Source organism: Triturus cristatus, chromosome 6 (assembly GCF_964204655.1).
Source record: "Triturus cristatus chromosome 6, aTriCri1.1, whole genome shotgun sequence".
Taxonomy (NCBI): Eukaryota; Metazoa; Chordata; class Amphibia; order Caudata; family Salamandridae; genus Triturus; species Triturus cristatus.
In genome coordinates this window covers 1433329443-1433345696 of record NC_140589.1, presented here as the reverse complement: position 1 = coordinate 1433345696, position 16254 = coordinate 1433329443, and the positions used below count along the sequence as shown (strand labels likewise).

Here is a 16254-nt window from a genome sequence, read left to right as displayed (position 1 = left end):
GCAATCACGACGCCGACGACGGATGCAGAGCCGCCGCCGACGCCTAGCGACACGCAAGGGTATTGCGGACAAGAAATCTTTCCGGATCCAGCCCGACGCCTGGGGATATTCTAAGGTGAGGAATCTAACTAACGTGTTTCTTTCAGATATCTGTAATACAGGTTAAGCACAACAGACCTTCACTAAACACTAAAGACTTAGCCTATGAATGCCCACTCACATTATAAGACCAACCTCAGATCTGTACCAATCCCTGACAGGTCCCTTCTGTGACAGGCTACCTGTGTGCAGGTACCAGCCTATTTAAATTGTAGTCTCAGACGTACAGCTCACACATGCAGGCACTCAAATGCTTATGTGTAACCAGCACAGAACCTCTTATCCTAGCTGCGTGTTAGTGGCCTTACCTGAAAAGGCCGACCCTGGCAGTTAGTGCTTTCCGTCAATTTACTTCAAATTTATAATGGGACTTAGGTGGTGAGACTCACTCACAATAATAGCCAAAAACAAGGTTAGTGAAATGCGAAAAATCCAAGAGTATTAAATGAACTGCGCCAATTTACTACACCTGCCTAGATGTTAAGACCCTCAAATAAAAACACTCCCTTTAAGACCACTGAGATGTATTATCCCATATCAAGAGCCCCTGTAGGGAAGAAGGAACGTTATTTATTTTTCCAGGGATGGCAACATATGTGTATACAAAAAAAGAGGTATAGTGATTTTAACTGCAAGTAATTGAAGGTTCAGGTTCAAGTTAAGAAACAAGTTTATTAAGACATTTGTACATAAAACATTCTAAAGAAAAAGCACGCTTAGCGGTTACATTTTTAAAAACATTTAAAAGGACCCCCCTCCTGGCTACCCCCTCCCTCCAATCACTACGTTTCATGATCAAAATTTTATTTTACAGATCTTAAAAACCGATTCCAACTGCCACATCGAGATGCCGCATTTCGGACAATAGTTCCACAGCTTTGTTTCAATGGAGAGCATCATATTTAAAAAACAGAGGTCTTAAAAATCTTGATTCTATTTGCAAAATAAAAGACAGTCCATGAGACTATGCAGAAGGGTACATTTACCTTTCAAAGGGCAGGGGCAGAGACCACTATTATTCTGTACTCTGATCCTGAGTGTGCAGGATGAGTAGATTGGATTGCATCCCACCCTAACCCTTAAAATGTCATTACACAATCCTGGGTCTGTTGCCGTAATAGATAGGGAAAAACAGCATCCTGGCCCAATGTAGCAATCTAGAAGCTAATGGATAATCTCTTCTTTAGATACAGCAGGTCAATAGATTCCGACGCCGCAGAAGCCGATTCCCTCAGTGCTCGTTTGCCTGGAAAAGGGAGCCAAGATGCAACTGTTCCACTATTTGTATGAAGATTCCCTAGTGCAATTAATTGAAGGATTTACTTGGTGATCTGGAGATATTCTAACTGGTTGTGGAGCTGGGGCAGAGAAGGACTTCCTCCACTCCCACTACCATCTTAAACTTTTCCCCTAAACTGCATGCATTCCTTTTATGAGAGAGTCTGCAATGATAGGTGAGGAAGTGATATTGAGCCAATTATCGGTGAGAATCAGAAAACATGGGCCTTCATCAGTAATTCTGCCCCATTTTCTATGGCCACTCGTGTTGATGGGCACTCCCATAATTGAAATTGAACAAGGTGGTAAATGGTAATACGCTTTGATTTAATTGATGCACACGTGGAGGGTCAAGAAGAGCAGAAGGATGTGTGATCACAATGGGTCGTAGTACTTGGGGATGATGACAAGGATTGGCTGTGTGTCTAGGGGCAATATCAATTGGATCAGTAGTGGTGTAGATGCTGATCAAGGTAGATGGGGTTGGGATCTAAAACAAATAAATGGAAGGGATCGTATTATCTAGATAAGAGTAAGGATGAATATGTGGAGAGGGCACACAAAGCTGCAATCTGCACTGGTTGAAGACATAATAATGAAAAGATATGTTATGTGCATTTATATAGCAAACTCTCCCTCGTGAGGGAAACCTGGCTCCTTGGTAGGTGCAATTCTTGCCTCGGGGGGAAGAGGGTACTTACTCAGCTTGTGGTGGAATTTAAGAAGGAAGAAGGCTCTAATGTGGTATGGGTGGTTGTTTCACACTTCAGGAACTATGTTAAAAAATGCACGACCTCCTGATCTGCTTTTGTGTATATGTGAGATACGTGCTAGTAAGTGTGTGGCGGGTTGGTGGAATTGCACACAGCTGTTCACGTAAGCTGGGCCTGGGTTGTGTAATGCTTTGTATGTGTGGGTGAGGAGCTTGAAGTGTGCATGCTTATGTATTCGGAGCCAGTGAAGTTCCCTCAGGTGTGGTGTGATGTGATGTGACCAGCGTGGGAGATGTGTGGACCAGTCTGGATGCAGTGTTTTGTTTGATGAGAGTTGGTTGGCTGTTCCCACAGAGGGAGTTACCATAACCCAATCTACCGGTGATGAGGGCTTGGGTGACTGTTTTCCTTGTGGTGATGGTAGCCACTTGAATATCTTTTTCAGCATTCTCAACGTGTGGAAGCAGTACATGGCAACTGCGTCGAATTGAGGCGAAACATGGCAAACTTATCGAGAAACAACTGGTGGATATGCTTTTTCGACCTGCACATCAACAAGTATACATTAATAGTATGCACCACAGCTAATCAATATCATTTCATTTTGTATTGGGTGCTCCCTTGGTGCCGAATACTCACCCACCTTGAGTATTATATTACCATACCTACAAAAGTAGTCCAGATGCACAAGTTACAATTTGTGTAACGATATATCTGTAAGAGACATTAGTTAGTGATACATTCCTTACCTTAGAATATCCCCAGGCGTCAGACTGGCTCCGGAAAGTTTTGCTAGCAGTACCCCTGCGCGTCAGTAGGTGGCGTCCTGCAGCTCCGCGACAGTCAGTGGCATCTTAAGCGCTAAGATGACGTCACGGAGACTACTTAGGCACCACCCATGCGCGCTGACGTCAGTTCTGTACACGACTTTCCGTGCCAGGAACGCAGGGCCATGCAAGAAACTGACCACTGGTGCCAAGAATCTAGGGCCCTGAAAGGGATGACCTTAACCCTAGAAACCAGTTCGCAGAACAGGGAGGATGGGTGGGGCGGTAAGGAATCTATCACTATTAAAGTTTCTTACAGATATATTGTTACACAAGTAGTAACTGTGCATCTGAAAGAGACACGTTAGTGATAGATTCCTTACCATAGAATAGATACTCCAGCAATACCAACCCCAGTGGTGGGTCTGCGAAAAGATTACACCAGAAAGTCACGGAGAACAGAACGGCCAAAGAAGCCGTCTCTCCGGACCTTGTCCGGAGAACAGAAAGGAAAGGAGGTTTGGAAGAAAGAGCCTGGAGTTCACTCACTCTTCTGGCAGAGGTGATCGCTACCAGGAAAGCAGTTTTGAGAGTGAGAAGACGTAAAGGACAGTTATGAAGGGGCTTGAAGGGAGTGCACATCAGATCTGTCAAGACAAGATTTAAATCCCATTGAGGCATTATGAATGGCACGGGAGGAAACAGGTGCGTAATGCCTTTCAGGAAACGGTTAACAACCGGGGACTTAAAAAGAGAAGGCTGATCTGGAAGCTGTAAAAAGGCGGAGATAGCCGAAAGATAACCTTTGATAGTGCCCAGAGCAGAGCCTTGCTGGGCCAAAGAAAAAAGGAACAGAAGGACTTCAGAAAGAGGGGCAGAAAAGGGATCCACAGCCTTCGCTGTGCACCATACCACAAACTTGATCCATCTGCAGGCGTATACCGTTTTAGTGGAGGGACGTCTGGCTGCCAGAATGACATCACAGACTTCAGGAGGAAGATCGAAAGCTGTCAACTGTCGCCGCTCAATCTCCACGTATGGAGGTGGAGGCTGGACAGGTTCGGGTGGAGGACCGTTCCCTGCTGCTGCAACAGAAGATCCTCCCGAAGAGGCAGGCGGATCGGGGGATCGATCGCCATGCTAAGTAGCTTGGGATACCAGTATCTTTGTGCCCAATCTGGAGCCACAAGGATGACTTGGGACCGGTCGCGCCAAATCTTCTTCAGCACTCTGGGCAGAAGTGGTACAGGCGGAAAGGCGTACAATAGTCCGCAACTCCACTCGCGATGAAAAGCGTCGCCGAGCGAGTGCCACCTTGGAAATTCCAACATGCTTAACTGATCACATTGCACCCAGTACAGCGCCTGTGGCGGAGCTAGGGACGGCACTGGGGCCGGAGCCAAGGGCGGCGCTGGGGCCAAGGGCGTGGCCGGAGCCAGCGGTGTTGCACTTGTGGTGCCAGGGCCGGAGCTGCGGGCGCTGGATCCAGTGGCTCTGGGGCTGGCGCCGGAGGCGGTGCCGCCGGGTCAACAGGATCTGGACACAGGGCCACAGGGCCACGGGGACTGCAGGCACACCGGCGGGAGCCGGAGGCCTAAACAGGCGGTCCAAGGCAGCAAGAAACTCTTGCCGCTGTTCGGGAGAAGCCAGACGAACCCGGGTATAGCGGGTAGGCCGCGGGACTCCCAGGCTACAGAGGAGCTGCAGGGGCGGAACTCCTGTCCCCCACGTCCGCCTCCGGGGAGCGACGGGGGGACGTCGGAGAGCGAACACGCTTCTTCGACTTATGCAAAAGTTGGTCGCACACTGCTCGTCACACCAGCAAGTTGCCCCAAAGGACTGTGGTAAATGTAGTGGCGACGGCGGGTACGCCTATGCCACGATGTATAAAGAACAGTATGTGTTGCGTTAGCCATCCCTGGACACGTGTTTCGAGGTAGTTGCCTCTCGTCAGCAGGGAGCAGGTCAGTGTAAAGGGGTGCCGTGTGGACTGCCAAAATGTAATTAAAACAGGTCAAGTACCTCTCATGGCGCGCAGGTGCAGATCCAAGGCTCGTCAGCCCGTTGGCTCAAGGGAGCCGTAATAAATTATGCAAAAGTTGGTCGCACACTGCTCGTCACACCAGCAAGTGTGACGAGCAGTGTGCGGCCATTTATACCGGATACATTACGGCTCTCCTGAGCCAGCGGACTGACGAGTCTTTGACCAGCACCTGCGCGCCGTGAAAGGTACTTTACCTGTTTTTAATTGCTGGCAGTCCACGCGGCACCCCACTACACTTACCTACTCCCTGCTGACGAGAGGCAACTACCTCGAAACACGTGTCCAGGGATGGCTAATGCGACACATACATATTCATACACTTCGTAGCATAGGCGTAGTCGCCGTCGCTACTACATCGTCCACAGTTCCTTGGGGCAACTTGCTGGTGTGACGAGCAGTGGGCGGCCATTTATACCTGATACGCTTCTTCGACTTCTTCTTATGGCGTCGCTTACAGGAATCTGAAGGTGAAGACTTAGAGTCTGAGAGGAGCGATGGCAGAGGTCCCGCGAGCGGTCCCGTGAACGGCCCCTAGACCCGGAGCGGCGGTGAGAGGAGTGCCGGACCGCCAGCAACTTCTGGCGCTGCTCTCGTAATGCTTTCGGGGCCATGGCACGGCAGACCCGACAATCCTGGGAGTCGTGGTCGGTCTCCAGGCAGTAGAGGCAGACATCATGGGGGTCCGCCATAGACATATTACGGTGACATGACCCACAAGACTTAAAGCCAGGCATCCCTACGTGCACCAGGAGACAAGAGAAGGAGACAAAAGGTCTCAAAAAAGTGGTAAAAAAATGACCGAGGTACGTGCTCAATCCTTATCTGCGCTTTCAGCACGGAAAAATAAAGAACGGACGTCAGCGCGCATGGGTGGTGCCTAAGTAACCTCCGTGATGTCATCCCGGCATGCACTACGCCGGTGACTGGCGCGGAGCCGCATGGCGCCACCTACTGGCGCGCAGAAGTACTGCTAAGCAGAAAACTTTCCGGATCCAGACCGACGCCTGGGGAATATTCCAAGGTAAGGAATCTATCACTAACGTGTCTCTTTCAGATATCCCAGACTCGCTGTTCGGCAGGATAGACCCAAAACCGCGTCGTGTCCAGAACCGGTCAGATGAAGAGGAGCTTGTGAGAGGGAATCAGGTGCGACTTCGGCACGTTGATGGAGAAACCCATCAAATGCAGGAGGTCAGCCATAGTCTGGAGGTGGGAGACGACTGTCTGGGGGGAAACCGCCTTCAACAGTCTGTCATCGAGCTAGGGGAAGACTGAAACCCCTGATCTGTGCAGATGAGCTGGGACCACCGCCATCACTTTCGTGAACACCCGAGCGGCGCTGGTATGGCCAAAAGGGAGCACGGAGAGCTGAAAGTGCTCGTGGCCTACCGTGAAACACCGGTAACGCCGGTGGGCCAGCAAGACGGGAATATGAAAATAGGCGTCCTGCAAGTCCAACGCCACGATCCAGTCTTGAGGGCCGAGGGCAGACCAGACCTGAGCAAGCATCAACATCTTGAACTTCTCCTTCCGGAGGAGGCGATCGAAGTTCCTGAGGTCCAAGATAGGACGCAGACCCTTATCCTTCTTGGGAAGTAGTGGGAATAACAACCACAACCTACTTCTGGCATTGGAATGCGCTTGACGGCCCCCTTGGCCAAGAGGGCCACAACTCCCTGTTGCAGAAGTGACAAGTGGTACCCGACATGCGGTGATACTGAGGTGGCATGGCTGGAGGGGTAGTCTCAGAGGGGCGGGGTAGCCCCTTCGGACTATTTGTAAAACCCACCTGACCGAATTGATGGTGCGCCAGTGGGGAAGGTGATGTCGAATCCTGCCGCCCACTGGAGTTTGATGGGCCCGAAAGACCGGGCTAGGAAGGTTTAGAGGCAGTGGTGGCCGGGGTGGAGGTGGACTGACCTACCCGCTGCCCCCTTACCCACCTCGGTGGATCCTATGTCCACGCTAAGACTGTTGCTGCGCAGGCCTGTGGCTCTGAAGCAAACGTGTCAGGCGTCCCTTCCGTGGCCATGAAAGGAGCGAAAAGCAGAAGGCGGAGGAGGGCGTGTGGCGGAAAGGCCCAGGGACTTGGCCTTAGCCCGCGAGTCCCTAAAGCGCTCCAACACACTATCTGCTTTGTTGCAGAAAAGGCGAATGCCATCAAATGGCATGTCCATCAGAGTGTTCTGGAGATCCCCAGAGAAAACAGTAGTCCTCAGCCAGGCGAAGGAACGGAGTGCCACTGTCGTGGAAATCGCCCTGCCCAGCGAGTCGGCGGTGTCAAGACCACAATGGACAGTGAACTTTGCTGCATCCCTCCCCTCAGCAATAGCTTGAGAGAGTATCGTCCGAGCCTCCACCGGACACTGAGGCAGCACTTGCGCAATCGTATCCCACACAGAATGAGAATAACGGCTCAAGAGACATGCAGTGTTCACAGACTGCAGGTCCGAACTGGCGGAAGAAAAGATCTTCTTCCCAAACTGCTCCAGTTTCTTGGATTCCCTGTCTGGAGGTGCAGAAGGGAACGCGCTCGGGGGATGCAGAGGCTTGGACAACCAAGCTCTCGGGGTGTGGTGTTGGGAGAGGAAAACTGGGTCGCCCGGGGCCACGTGTCTTGTGTTGGGCCTGGACCAGGAGCCCAAAAGAACGTTGAGAGTGCATAGTTAATGGGCAGCAGCTGCTCCGTAGAAGTAGAAACTGGCTGAAGCACCTCTGTCAGGAGGTTAGTCCTGACGGCCACAGTAGGGAGCTCGAGGTGGAGAGCCTCGGCTGCCCTACGCAACACCATAGAATATGAACTACCCTCCTCCGTAGCCACGGTAGAAGGAGACAGTGCGCTAGGTTCTGGAGTATAATCCTGGTCACCTGCATCCCGGATCCTCATCCCAGTCCGGGTCTAACTCGCATTGAGCTGCACGAGGGTCTTCAGACCCCTCCCAGTCCTCCACAGCCTGCTGAACAGGTGGAACATAAGGATAGATGTTCCCAAACGGCGTCTGAATTGGTGTCTGTAGAGACTCTCCCGGCATCTACAATCAGCAATAACATTAATTTACATGCGGATGGACATCCTTAAAAGGCACCTTAGAAAAATGTACTCTAACTAAAGCAGCCTATCTCATTTTCTGGTAGCAAAAGTATAATAGCTGAATGCACCTCTGAGGACTATACTCTCCTCCACTAATTTGTTTTTAGGCACTGGTACAGTGCTACCATATAGTGATCAGGTGTCGTTATATCGACGATGTGTTCATGTTATGGAGGGGAAAATTGGAAGATCTATCAGAATTTCTAATATGGCTGAACCAGAGGAATCCAGAAATTCAGTTCTCGCTTAATTCAAGCAAAGACGAGATCAACTGTCTGGACCTTCGGGTGAGACATGAAGAAGGAGTTAAATATACACCACCCTTTACACAAAACAAACAGATAGGAATACGTTCCTGCATTTTCCCAGTTTCACCAACGGAACTTACGTGAAAATCTGCCATACAGCCAGTTTTTTAAAATTAGGCACAATTGCACTAAAAAGTAGGTCTACTTTAAGAACGCCAAAGTCCTCCTGGAAAAACTGGTCCATCGAAACTATCCAAGAAAACTGGTAAAGCGATCAATGAAACGTGCGTGTTACACTCCACGAGAGACTCTACTGATCCCCAAAGAGAAGACAAAAGAGATACCATTGGTTTGCGTCACTACCTTTTCTGGAATAACAAATGAGGTCAAGAAAATCGTCAAGAGAAATTGGCACACAGTGAAAGGTCTGGCGATATTTAAAGACACACCAGTATTTGCTCCCAAGAAAAACAAAATTATCAAGGATAAACGGGTATATGCAAACACGAAGGTGAAAAAAAACTTTGACATCAATACAAACACTGTTCGTGCTGCCTCCCATCAAAGGCCATTGACGCTGTGTAAACTGTACATCATGTGCCAGTACCATTGAAGGTATGAAATTTGACTACGGAAATATAAGGATCCAACATGAAGAATTCACAAACTAACACAACCAATGTAATTTATTGTGTTATTTGCCAGTGTCAACTGGCTTATATTGGCAAGACTACACAGCCAATAAAGAAAAGAATCAGTCAACACCGTTCGCGCATAAGATACAAAGTACCAAATGCACCTATGGTTCAACATTGTGTAGATAAAGGTCAAGGCCCGAACGACATTAAGTGGACAGTATTAAAATATGTCACTAGGAAGAACACGGACACCCTATTATCCAAATTCGAAGCCAAAACTATCCTGCGACTGGGGACTACTGAGAAGGGACTGAATTAAATGAGCGAGATCATGTATTGTGTATAAAGGATACCTGATGCAACTCATTAACTCCAAGAAGACGGTACAGACTGTGCATAAACAAGAGCAGACAAGATGCTCGACACTATAAAGCAAGCCGAATTGCTCGCCCCATAATTGACAAATAAAGACCTTGATTTCACTGAGGTAGCCTAGCCGTGATGACAGACAACTAGAAGAAGTGTATTGTCAAACGGGAAACAATTGCGATATTAGCTTCAGGTTCCCATGGCAACTATGGAGAGCCACGTGGATAGGAAGTTAGGCAAAGTCAGTCTCAGCACGCCGCTGAAGGAAACACGTCACAAAGCTGCGTGACACACAGAAATTATTCCGACAAACTGATACTTCTGAACAACCACGAGAAAGAGTGAATGTTACAGAGTCTGCTGGATCCATCGACCGCGTCGTGCAGCACCCGTGAGAAGAAGACAACGCCTTGTAGAAGGTAAATTCATCTCACACGCGGTTGTCATTGCAAGTTGTACACGCGTAACAGAGGAGTTTAACATAGCAGGGGCAGAACACGGGTTCTACTAGCATGCCGGGTGCTTAGTTGGAGATTGTTTCACAAACTTTGTTTCCTCTTCGTAGCGTTTAGCTACCGGCAGCGATTTGAATAAGGTTATTGGCATAACTGAAGGTCGCTGAAGTCTTCTTCAAGGCAAGTTTCTACGTATTTCTATTCTGCTTGCAAATCGTCAAGTTCATAAAGTTTGGGCATTTTGTCATTTGTGTTCTGGCAGCTCATTCGTGAGGTATCGTGAATGAGAAGACATAACAGACTTTAACCGTCACGTGCAACTGTCAAATTCTTTCGTTTAGATCTGACAGTTTCTACGTCAGCTGCGAGTACAAGTAAGGCAACTTATCTAATGCGCGTTTGCGTAACGTGCTACGTGACTCCATTTTGTTTACTTTGTGCGCGAAACTGCTGTTTGAGCCATTGTTATCAAGAAATGATGCAAGACGGAAAGCTTTTACGAAGGTAAATTTCAGATGCACGTTTTTAAGACCGAAAACGCTTCGCATTTAAAATAAGCAATTTCATTTGACAATTAAAATTGAGTGTGTCATTGGAAAATATATTTAAAACAGTTCATAAGTTATTTAATAATTTTTTTTTTTCTTCTTCAAGATTTAGTCGGAAGTTTGCTTAACCTTCAAATTTATTTGACAAGTGGCTATTATAAAAATTAGAGAATACATTCAAAATTGAAGACTTTTTAAAATTCTAAACATTTATAAACATTAACTGTTCTTTCAAGAAATTTGAAAACATCTGTGTGGTAAACATGTCAAGTAATTCGAACATTAGTGCATCTGCTGCATTTTTAATAGATCCAGGCAAACCAGTGATGAAATGGAAAAATTGGTTTCGTGCATTTGAGAACTACTTGGTCGCAATTGATGGGAAGGAGTACGAGCCTGAAAGGAAGAAAGCAATTATGTTTGGATTGTTAGGTGCAGCAGGTCAGGAGATTTTCGACAGTTTACCCGAATATAAGGCGCAACCTGGTCAGTTTATACCACTTGATGAATACCAGGAAGCTATCAAAAGATTAGAGAAGCAGTTTGGTGAAGAACCAAATATAATGATTGTCAGACATCGTTTTGCCATGCGCAAACAGTTAGAAAACGAGACTATAGAAGAATACATAGCATGTCTAAGAGTCTTGGCAACAAAATGTGATTTTAATGAAATGGTTGATATGTATAGTCGAGACCAATTTGTTTTTTATTGTTTTGAAAAGAAAATTCAGGACAGACTTTTAGCGTGCAAGAACCCAACGTTAGAGGAAACAATAGATATTGCTACGGGCATCGAAAGATCTCTTGAAAGTTCAAAAGAACTGGCATCGGAATGTAATTCTAAGTATAATATTTATTCTCTTCATGAAAACAAGAAAGTGGTAAATGTTAATGACAAAAGAAGTAAGTTGGTTAATAATTCAGAAACTAACGTGATTGTCGGTTTTAGGTGTGGTTCAAGAAATCACAAGGCAGATTACACAGGATGTCCTGCTCAAGGAAAGAAATGCACGAAATGTTTCAAGGTAGGGCATTTTGCTGGTGTGTGTAAACATTTCAGGGCACAAAAATATACTAAAGTTAAAGTCAATACTGTAGAAGATTTCGAGGAAGATATGTGCTCAAATATTGTTCTAACTTTGGGTGATCAATGCGATTCTGTTAAAAGGTCCACTGGGCGTTGCACATATTGGTATAGTGGAGTTGAATATTATGGCAGATTCTGGATCGCCAATTACGATTGTATCTGACCAAAAGTATGAAAAATATTGGCCGCATGTAGATCTTCTTGCTTCTGATGTCAACCCCAAGGCATTTGGGGACTTCGACATCAATATGTTGGGTTATTTTCAGGATAATTTAAACATCAAAGGAAGATCTATCTCTACCAAGGTTTATGTTGCAGAGCGTGGCAGAAATAGTGTAGGATGGAAGGATTTGGCACGTTTGGGAATTATTTTAAAGCCAGGTGCCGAGGACCCTATTGTTTTGGATGATTCTATGGTGTTCTCAATTTCTTCTTCTAATCCAGTTTCTTCTGTAGATAATGTAGAAACGGTGTTGAATAAGTATGTATCTTTGTTTGAAGACAGAATTGGGTGCGTTAAAGGGTTTGAACACACCATTAAACTAAAGAGTGGTGCAATTCCAATAAAACATAAGGTAAGGTCAATTCCTTTATCGGTTAAATCAGATATGCAAAATGTTCTTAACAAGTTAGTTAATGAAGAGGTGATCAAACAAACTGATTCTGCAGAGTGGGTTTCTGCCATAGTTTTAATTAAAAAAAAAATGGAGAGGTGCGTCTATGTGCCGATCTGAGATCTTTGAATAAATACATTTTAGTTGATTGTTATCCTTTACCAAAAATCCAAGAGATTTTAGCAGCAACTAATGGTTCAATGTATTTTTCTCTCATTGACCTCAAATCGGCATATCACCAGGTCAAATTGTCAGAAGAATCAAAAGATTATACGACATTCATAACTCCATTAGGAGCATACAGGTTTAGAAGACTTCCATTTGGATTGGCTTCATCGTCAAGTGTCTTCCAGAGGCTTATAGAATGTATTTTAAATGGTATAAATGGTGTACAGAAATTCCAAGATGATATCCTTATTCATGCCAGTACCATTGAAGAGCATAACAAAATTCTAGACACAGTTGTGGACAGAATAAATGAAAGGAGTATGACAGTTTCTAAAGAAAAATTTAAGTTCTTAAAAACTGAAATAGAGTATTTAGGCCACATTATTAGTGGTGAGGGAATTAAACCTTAACTCAATTTAGTAAAAGCCATAACAGATGCTCCTGTACCCAATGATAAAGAATCGTTAAGATCATTTTTGGGTCTCAGCGAATACTATTCACGTTTTATTGAAAATTACTCTGATGTTGTCGAACCTTTGAGCGTATTATTACGCAAAGGAGAAAAGTTTACGTGGTCTAAAATTCAAGATGACGCGTTTGCTAATATCAAAAATGCCATTGTCTCTGCTCCTTCATTAAAACCATATGATCCTGAAGGTATCAACATTGTTACAGTTGACGCAAGTTCAGTTGGCATTGGCGCAGTGTTCACACAGAAGGTAAAAGGTAATGTACACACAACTGCCTTCATTTCTAGACGCTTGCAAGAAGCAGAAATGTATTACAGTACAATAGAAAGGGAAGCACTAGCTTGTGTATGGGCAGTAGAAAAGCCCAAAATGTACTTATGGGGAAAACAGTTTGAGTTAATTACTGATCATAAACCATTAACATTTTTAATGGATGGTTATGGCAGAGGTAATGGAAAGTTATCAGCAAGGTTAGTAAGATTATTAGCAAAACTGCAAGAGTACAATTTTTCAATACAACATATTTCAGGCAAAAGCAATGTAAGAGCTGACTTGTCACGATTACCTTTGAATATTACTGAACCCAGAGTTGATGAACACTGAATGGGTTGTGTCTTGTTTAAATGATTTCAATCAATCAGTACAAGTTTGTGACGAAGCAGAATGGTTGAGTTTGTTAGACATTGATCCAGTGCTAGTTAAAGTTAAGGAATATATAGTGAGTAATTGGCCTCCAATTAGAAATCTATCTGCTGATCTCAAAACTCATTTTCATGTTGCTAATGAACTATGTATTGATAATGGTTTTATCCTAAGAGGGGACTTATTAGTTTTACCGACTAAAATAAGAAGACATTTAATAGATCTTGCACACAAAAACCATTTGGGATCAACTATGACTAAAAAATTGTTAAAGGATCATTATTGGTGGCCAGGTTTAGATGCTGATGTTAACATGTTTGTAGATAGCTGTGCGATTTGTCTTAGATCTGACAAACATTGGAAGCCACGTGTACAAGAAATGCAATTAGTTCAAATTCCGAATTCTCCATGGATCACATTAGCAATTGATTTTTCAGGTCCGTTCAATGTTTTAGAACATGATTCAAGATTTTTGATTGTTTTGAGTGATTATTACAGTAAGTGGATCCATTTCAAATTTGTCTCAATCTTCGACTCCAGTTGTGTGATTACATTTTTGGAGTCTTGTTTTGCAGTAGAAGGGTTACCAAAAATATTAGTATCGGACAACGGTAAACAATTAGTCTCAGAGAAGATGGTAACACTTTTGAAGCAAAAAAATATCCTGCAAGAGAAAACACCCTTTTATTCGCCTAAATCGAATGGACAAGTGGAAAGGGTAAACAGTTTCTTAAAGGAAAGCATTCAATTAGCACTGGCAGCAGGTTTTCCAGTAAAAGAATTTACTCAAGAAAGAGTAAATACGTACAACAATACAACCAAAAGTGTAACTGGATATTCTCCATTTTTCCTCATGAGGGGTAGACATTGTATCTCATCAATTTCACCTAAGTTCACAATTCAAAGAGAAAGAAGTCCTAAAGTGGTTGAAGTGCAGGATTCCCAGCTTAAAGTTAAAGAAAGAATTCTAGAACATCAATTAAAGTCAAAGGAGTACCATGATAAGATTCATAGAGCAACAATAAAGGACATCCTAATTGGCGGCTGGGTGTTAGTCAAGAAACCTTTTGTAAAATTTAAAGGAGAATCTAAATACTATGAGCCTCAAGAAGTGATGGATGTATCAAATAGTTCAGTTGGTTTGCAAAAATTAGGATGGAGGCATAAAGCCGACGTCATTAAACTCAAAGACAACCAGAAAGACTTGATACTTAAAGAAGGTAGAGTAAGTGCAGACAATGAACAAAGCAACATTTGGTATAACTTTGGTGAAAGGGATAGTGAGATATTTGGATCTGTTATAAATTAGAAAAATGAGAAACAAAAGTCTGGTCCATTCAGAGTTAATTAAAATACTAGACCACTAGCACATCATGGTTCTGAAGAGGTGTGTGAGGGCAATAGTCAAAACGTAACCCAGGCTGAGATCCATAGGGCAAGTGTCCCAAATGTTGATGACACAAGTTGCAGTAATTCATCAAAGAGTGAGGCTTCGTCTCATATAAAAAATGAGAGCACATGCACCACATCTGGAAGAGTATCTCGTTTTCCAAACTTGTATAAAGATTATATTGTATATTGACGGACATGTTAATGCAATGGGTGGTCTAGGTACCATTTAGTTGTCAAAACGTTTTGGTGTGTACTTTGCATTTCAATGTTAAACTTATATAGAAGGGGCGATGTTGTATACCTAATTGGATGATGTATACTGTATTACGCTCAATCCCATTGGCGGACACATCCTACGTCATTTGGAATTCTGAATACGTATTTAACACACGTCACTGTTACGGCGTGGCATTCTTCTTCCCACTGGCTGTGACTGACATTCTCTTATTACCAGCTGTTTGTGGGCTTTCGTAATTACAATAAATAATTAGATTAATTCCATGTGTATGGTGTATTATTTCTGGCACCATTACACTTTATGCGTTTAGAGATTAAACTGCGAGTCGGGCAGGCACAACAAGTCTTAAAGTTTCCTTCTCCTCCTCCCTCCCTTTACAATCAACAGACAGAGTGAAAATTAAAGCGACAAGAAGAATAACACAATACATGAGATAAGACAACACCACTGACAGATTTCAGTCGTAGTTGGATTCTGTTTACACGCCCAAGAATTTCCCGGTATGTACATAATTAAAGAGAAAAAAGAAATCAGATACAGTATTGCACATATACATTAACTGACAGTTAACACCACCCTCATGTCCTGTATCATGTAATTGCAGGGTCCTACAAAAAAGTTTCTCCCGCTCTGATGAAGACCTTCTGTCAAAACATGCCATGGTCCCATGATGAAGGTTGAAACGCATCGGCACCAAATTTCTGAGGCCAAGAGTTAACATATTTAAACATTGTGCAAAATGAGGGACAGTCTAATCTGAAGAATATAGACAAGAACCTCCTTATTTTTTACTCTGACCTCACCAGGACCACGCAATAAATAAGTATCGTGGAGCCAAGCAGACCGGCCTCTGCACATAAGTAGAGTAGGACATATAAGCACTACAAATGTTTCCACAAATGTATAAATTCATGTGTTTGTGATACGTTCGTAATGTTTAATGTGTCCAATTCAAAAGCACATATAATTAGCTGTGTTTTCTTGTTTGTGGTATCCAGATGTTTAAGTCTTATCTCCAACAATGCATGAATTGTTTTATAAAAAAAGAAAATGTTTGATATAGCCAAAGGATATGGCTTATGATTAAAGATTGGTATAATCTATTTAAGTGTATATCCAAATTCAGTACATAGGAAAAACACATTCGTATAAGGTGACAAAGGACATTAATTGACCAGACTCCGAGTTAATGTAAGGAACTTCCGATGTTAAGATTTTTCTATCGCTGGTGAGAGAGGTATCCCTTTTTGTAAAAATGAACCATATAGTGATCAGACATCTTGACTTAAGACTAAAATAAGCCTCACAGTGAAAGCTTCAACACACTTTAATTTGTTTTTGAAAAGTTACATTTGTATAGTGCAAAATTATAAAATAAAATAATTTCCTTAAA

General features: G+C 43.9%; 1 protein-coding gene and 1 long non-coding RNA gene across 4 annotated transcripts in view; one reads left to right on the top strand and one right to left on the bottom strand.

The window, feature by feature from the left end:
- MTHFD1L (methylenetetrahydrofolate dehydrogenase (NADP+ dependent) 1 like) overlaps positions 1–16254 on the bottom strand; it is a 1409858-nt gene that overhangs the window by 738055 nt on the left and 655549 nt on the right. The gene's annotated exons all lie outside the window — the stretch shown is intronic.
- The window catches only part of LOC146821500 (uncharacterized), a 223604-nt gene that overhangs the window by 29268 nt on the left and 178082 nt on the right, over positions 1–16254 (top strand). The window contains exon 2 of the long non-coding RNA XR_014963179.1: positions 11200–11275. This is a non-coding gene — a long non-coding RNA (uncharacterized LOC146821500). The remainder of the gene's footprint in view (positions 1–11199; positions 11276–16254) is intronic.